The sequence below is a fragment of the Lycium barbarum genome, chromosome 12, assembly GCF_019175385.1.
Source record: "Lycium barbarum isolate Lr01 chromosome 12, ASM1917538v2, whole genome shotgun sequence".
Taxonomy (NCBI): Eukaryota; Viridiplantae; Streptophyta; class Magnoliopsida; order Solanales; family Solanaceae; genus Lycium; species Lycium barbarum.
This window is the reverse complement of record NC_083348.1, coordinates 59,101,427-59,108,490: the sequence shown is the minus strand read 5'-3', so window position 1 is coordinate 59,108,490 and position 7,064 is coordinate 59,101,427.

The window sequence follows — 7,064 nt, the reverse complement described above, 5'->3', positions numbered from 1 at the left end:
GAGCGTAGAAGTTTATGTCGTTTTAGAATGATTTTACGACATTATGGGAATGAAGTTATTAGGTTGTAAATTATGATGGGTGTTGATGAATTTGGAAATTGGAAACATGTTATGAATATGTATGCCAAAGATTAGAAGTTTTGAGCGAATTATGACTTTGACGGAAAGTTTGTATATTATGTATATCGTGTGTATAACTTGAGGAAACGATATGAAACGCTTCTAAACTATGTTGTGATGATCTAGTTTGATAATGAATGTGAAATCATTGAAATTGGTTTGAAAATTGAAGTTGAAATGAAGATGATGGCATTATGTCGGCAAGTAGAACTAGTGGTACCATATTGTGTTTCTAATGTTTGTTGTTGATGTTAATGTTGTTGTTTGGGTTGTTGTTGATGGTTGTGAGCCGAGTTGAATTCTCGGGGATGCTATATGTATAGGGGAAGTGCTGCCGAAATTTCGGTAGACAAATATGAGTTGAATTGAATTCGTAGCATCTATAACTTACAATTGGTAAACTTGACCATTTGCAGATTTTTGACAAAACGGGAAGTGAGTTTGGAGAGGCGTAAGGAGCTTGAAAGGTATGTAAAGCTACCCCGATCCTTCTCTTGGCATGCCTAAGTGTATTAGAATCGGATTCGGGCCTCAAAAGACTTTCTGCCCATCGGAATCCGCAAGTGAAAATATCACTTTTCCTTTCAGTATGATTAAACTCTTTTGGTATGCTTTCTTGGAAATTATGCAAACTTTCTCTAAACTCCATGGAAAGCTATAGAACGTCCGTAGAACCTTTGTAGGTGACCCCATAAGCTTAAAACATGTAATTTGAGCCCACCGCCTTGCTTGTCCCGAGGTGGGCCCGCTATTCCCGATTTTGCCCTTATTGTACTTAAGTCCTATTTTCGAGCGGTTTTTGAAAGAAATGTTTGACTACCATTCTAATTACCTAACAAACATTGTTTTAAATATTCCATTAAGTCTGATAAATTGTTTTGCCACTCGAAACGACTTCAGAAAGGTTATACTCTGTAATTCATTATGATATCTGAAACTCGTTTACTATGATTCCTTCCGTCTTCATTGGATCGGTTTGTCTTTGATATGCCTCATCGAGTCTATGGAAACATTTATGATATTTTAATTGCATTAGTCTCTCACTACTCCATTCGTGGATGCCCCAATGTTTCCCACACTGAGCCCGGGCCAGGATATGTTGTCAAGCGTAATCCCCTGCATTGTTCGCCGTGCCTCGATGTGAGGGGGCAGGTATACCTGTACATGGGTTTGTGGAGTATGTTGTGCCATGTACACATGTTCTGATATGATTTGCTATGGCCATCTGATATGATATATTATGTTACGGGGTTATGCCCTATTTTGATTCTTCTGTGTTATGGCACCAGCGTCGGGAGGGTAGCCACGTTCTGTCTGCCGAGTACCTTGGCAGGGGCCGGATTTGATATGACATATGTTTCTGTACACACTCTGCATGTTTTGAAAATATGTGTTTGATACTTTGGATTTTCTGCTCACTTTCTGTACGTTCTGTACCAGTTATGATCTTGTTTCTGTAATTCAGGCTTTACATATTCAGTACATATTTCGTACTGACCCCTTTTCTTCGGGGGTTGCATTTTCATGCCGCGCAGGTACCGACGACAGGTTTGCTAATCCGTCCGCTTAGGATCTTATTCTGCTATTTTGGTGCACTCTTTTATTCAGAGCCATCTTTTGGTATAGTCTGTCACTTCTATATATGTATATTCTCGTTCATGGGTACGGCGGGGCCCTGTCCCGTCATATGATTCTGTCGGTCTGTTTAGAGGTCTGTGGACATGTTTGTGGGTTGGGGGTCTTTCTGTACAGTTGTGTACTTATGTTGTGTTTGGGCGATCCCATTCGCCGCGGCGGCCAGTCCGCATATATTTAAATGTTGCTTTGTTGGCCCTGTGTGGCCTTTGTTGGTATTTTCTGCGTGCAGGGTATATGGGATAGTCCGTAAAACAAAGGAAACTCTGCCGAATTTTTTTTTTGGAAATTAACTAAATTTAAAATAAAGCCTTGTCAGCTTCTGCTATATATTAAAATGCGTTTGATACAATTTGAGATAGCATTTGATAGATGCGTTCGGGTGCCCAGATCGGGCACTAGTCACGGCCTACGGGGTTGGGTCGTGACAAGCAGTTTACTTGCTTTTCACATCACGACTTGTTATGGACCAAGACTGAATAATTAGTCCTATTTGATTAACCTGCAATGGTAGCCAGCTCTCTCTGAATTCAACTCCTCTAAGTCTAACTCATCATAATAATGTTAGTAGGAATTTATTGTTTGGACTATATAGTTGATTCTGGCAGAATCTATGTGACTGCATTCTGAGATTTTGTCTATAAGATCTGGGAATGTACTTGATAAATATGATGAATTGTGGATTAGATATGGCCCTACTTAGCAAACTAACTGTTTATCTACTGTATAACATCTATAGTAGTCATGGTTAGCTGTTTGTTTCATCCTAAAAAGTGAAAGTTTATGTCATATGGAGTTGTGCTTTGACTTTGATTAATGTGCCTTTATGTGACCTAAGTCGTGCTTTCTTTAGAAAGAGGAAGGGAGAAAATAAGCATGCTTTGAATAAACTGCTAGAATCTAGGATGCAAATGTGTTTCTTAACTAAGTATGTTCACATAAGGTAACTTGATCTTAACTTGGCTAGGTATATCAGTTGTAGCAAGTTTACTTTAACTTTGTCTTGATCAAATTTGCTTCTGTGTGGGTTCAAACTGTTTGTGCTGTTTTTTTTTTTTTACAATGTAGCCTAGCTCATTTTGCCAAATTTAGAGGTGCCCTTTTGTGAGGTAATCAAATGAACAATTGTTGTGCTAAGCCTACTCTAGGCAAGATTATTTTGGGAGGTCTGTCTATGGGTATGGTTAGCTTAGTTTGTTTTGCATAATACTTTCTCAAATCTCTTGGTATTCCTGTACTTTGATCTTTCTCTTTTTTCAAGTTTGGTAATGTCACACCCCAACGAGGAGTATGACGGGCTCCGACCCATAGGCGGAAAACCACCTGACTTAACAGTTACTTTGAACATCACATACCATAACTCAAAGAACACCTGCACGTAGAAAAGGCCCAACATAGAAATGTCTGATAATCCAACATATATGTACAAATGCGAACCGACAAGGTCGCTATAACCTCACGAGTATCATAAAGCCGACAAGGCTATCAGAAAATATCAAGAACCCAAAACAAGGCCGACAAGGCCATACATAATATGTACATACCCCCACTATGTCTATGAGCCTCTAAGAGTGTACATATGAAAATATATTACAAAAGTGGAAAGGTACCAAAAATAGCAAGTCCGGAGTAGTGGCACTTGCTGACACCGCTGAGCTGGAAAATCCTACTGCGGTCGCTCCTCAATAACCCTTTCAGAGCCTGCAGCATGAAATGCAGTTTCCCATGCAATGAGACGTCAGTATAGGTAAAAGTATTGAGTATGCAAGGCTGGAAGCAATAACATAAGTGGGAAGGAAATATAAATAGAGTAAAGATAACCTGTCAGCTGAGAATATACAATATGCCATGCATGAATCTTAAAAATCATATATTAGTAATCACATATGTGTATATTTATATCATATAAGTATTAGTGTTGCGGAACGTGCAGCCCGATCCATATATGTTAGTGCCGAGGAACGTATGGCCTGATCCATAAATATAATATGTTAGTGTCGGGGAACATACGGCCCGATCCATAAATATAATATATATATATATATATATATATATATATATATATATATATATACATAATGTAAATAGCATGCATGAGAGCTCATATGAAAGCTACAATTTTATCGGAGTGACGTAAGATCGGTAACCTTCAATTTTTATATTATGGAATTCGTGTTGAATCTAAAGAAATAACTTAACGATGATGAACATAATAATATACCAAGAATCAATCAAATAACTAATACATTAAGAGTTGAGCTACATGACATAGGAATGGAGTGATTTTATTATGGAACGCTCATATTCATACTCTAGTTGGATTCGTGCTAAGGAAAGAGAGAGAAACGAACACCTTACATACCTTATCCGTCAAGCCACCACTTAAAGGATCTGTTACTTTGGTGTTTGCCCTTCACCCGAACCTATATATCGAGAAATACATCTTTAATCATACTTTCATCATATTTCCATCAACTTATAAGCACTAATTATTGAAGACTAATTTGGGTTACGAAAATTTGGGCAGCATTTCCCCTATATTCTTTACCCCCTCCAAATACCAAAACAACTCCCAAACAATACCAACAACATCAACAACAATATCATCAAGATTCTACAAGATAAATATGCACAATTCCATCCAAACTTTCTTCAAACCTCAATCCATAAGCCAACAACATCAACACAACAAACTATAACTTTTATTCTCGTAAATATTCCTAAATCGATATTAAGAAAGAGAAATTCATACCTTATCCTTGCTATAATAGGAATATCTCCAAGATTTACTTTGCTTCCAAGCCAACTCCAACACAAAACAAAACTATAATCGCAACTACACGTTGTCCGGACCTCGATTAATACTCCGTAACTTGAAATTACTCAAAATCCTCACTTTTATATGATCTATAGGCTCTCATATGTTTGATGAGCTTTCTATAGCATTTGGAAAAATTTTGTGAAGAAAAAAAATGGGGTTTTTCCCCTTATATAGTGTGCTAATGTCGGTGGCACTGTAGCAGCACTGTAGCAGGGCTGTAGCAGCGCGCCCTGCTCTGCCCGCTTGACTTGTAACGTCCATAATTCTCCACTCCGACATCATATCGACGCGCGGTTTATTGCGTTGGAAACTAGACTCGACGATCTTTATTTTAGGCTTTTGCTTTACCTCAAAAATCCTCATATACTAAAAGATATTCTTCCTCTAAGATGAGTCAAAATTTCCCCTCATATTTTCTTCAAAATTCCAACAAAATTTAATTTCCTTGATTCACTTGCCCTTCAATCCTTCCATAGCTTGTTATATGAACTTAAACCCTCATAAACATAAGATAAGTGCATCTAATCTCATATATCCTCCTAAACAGTAACTCGAATCTCAACATACGAAACTACATGGTGTAACAGGTAAGAAGTGTTCCAACTTGTCTGCTACAGTCCTATATGTTGCCCAATTTTTATGTCTTTGTTTAAACTTTAGTCTTTGAAACATTTTCGGAAAGATGTAACGACCTGTTTAGTCGTTATAAGTGTTTTGACCCATTTAACCTTGTTGACCCTTTCCCCAAGTCCCGTTAGTATGATATATGACGTAATGAAGTCATTGGGTTGGTTTTCGCAAGGTTCGAGTGTAATTGAGTCATTGATGGAGAAACAAGTTAAGTTGACGAGTTAGAGTTGATCAAGGTCAACGCCGGGTTAGGATGACCCCGTGTTAATGTTTTGAAAGTTCCAACATGCTATTATGATGATTTTGAACTTGTCCACATGTTTTGGTGAGGTTCCAAAGAGTGTTAGATGGGTTTGGATTTTGTCGCACTCGTACTCGGTGTTTTCGCCGGAGGTTTGTGGATAGAAATGGCTCTATATTGAGCATCCAATCATTTTTTTGAGGGAGGTATGAACCATTAGATCCGTATCGAAATTAAAAATCTATAGGAAAAAGAATCGACGTGTATGGCCTCTGGATGAGGGAGTTATGACCATTTTAGTGCGGACCTGTCCAGTAGGGCCGCTATAGCGACCAAGAGGTGCTATAGCGGGACCGATGCAGCAGTCTGGAGACTGCCACAATGGCCAACGGGGCAAGAATCTCCTATTTTAATTCCCCAACTTCAAACCCTTATTCCCAAGACCCCAAAGTCAGTTTTCAAGTGAGAAAGAGGTAAAATTCATCCCATTCTGTGATGGAAACATCTTGGAGGGTAAGTTCCCATCTTTCGTTGTTCCTTTTCCTTTCTTCTTAGATTTCCATGATTATTTTAAGAGGTCCATCAATGGTGGGTGAAAATCCTAGAATTAGTAAACCCTTAAATAATTGGTGGGTTGTTGATTTTGTTGTTGATTAATCATCTAGGAGTATATATTATCACTTTCTAGGAAAGAAATTTGATTTCTTATGGTTGAAATTGCATGTTGAGACTTAGGGTTCTAATAAAAATGGAATCTTTGTTCTAAAATCTGTTGGAAACGGTAAAATTGATTAGAAACCCTTGAATCGAAGGTTAATTAATTATTGTAGAGATAGAAGTTATGAAAAATTCACCATTAAAGTATGGTTTCATCCATTGAAGATAGTATAAGTAAGTGGGTCTTCTTCCCCAAATTGTCATTTTTGTTTGAATACATGGATTGTTGCTTACTTAGCATCATATTGTTAGACTTTAACTGTTATGAGGTGCTTCGGAAATAGAAGGCTCGTGTGGAGTAGTCTGTGGCTCCTGTTATGCATTCGAGGTAGGTTATGGCTTACTTTATTTAGACTTTGATTAGCGAAAAATATGTACTGTGTAGAATTGACGGGAGAAAGCATGATTAGGTCTTCGGACATGGTGTTTTGGTTGGATATTTATCTAGGTTGGTATGACTTCTAATTTTGTAGGCTCGTCGCCATTACTTTATGTACTGAAATATGAGGTGTAGTTGTATTCATACTGTGGCGATTCGGGATGGATTTCTATTCAATTGATTGTAGTTTATGGTGGCTTGTTGCCCTATTATTGTGATTAGACTTATTGCCTAAATTGTCGTGTTGTACCTAGTTCTCTCTTATTGTGACATATATTATCAGAGAAGGAAAGGGTAATGAGTTTAGGCTTGAATTGTGATATATACTTATGACAATACATAGATGAAAACTTGATGTATGATTGCTGTTGATGATAATATATAGAAAAGTGGAGCTTCTTGGTGATACAAGACTTAGTTGTGAGGCGTACTTGCTACATGTGGAAGTAAAAAGGAACATAGACTATTATGTTAGTTGAGATGATTGTATGATTTATTTCATGGCTGAGTTGATCCAAGTC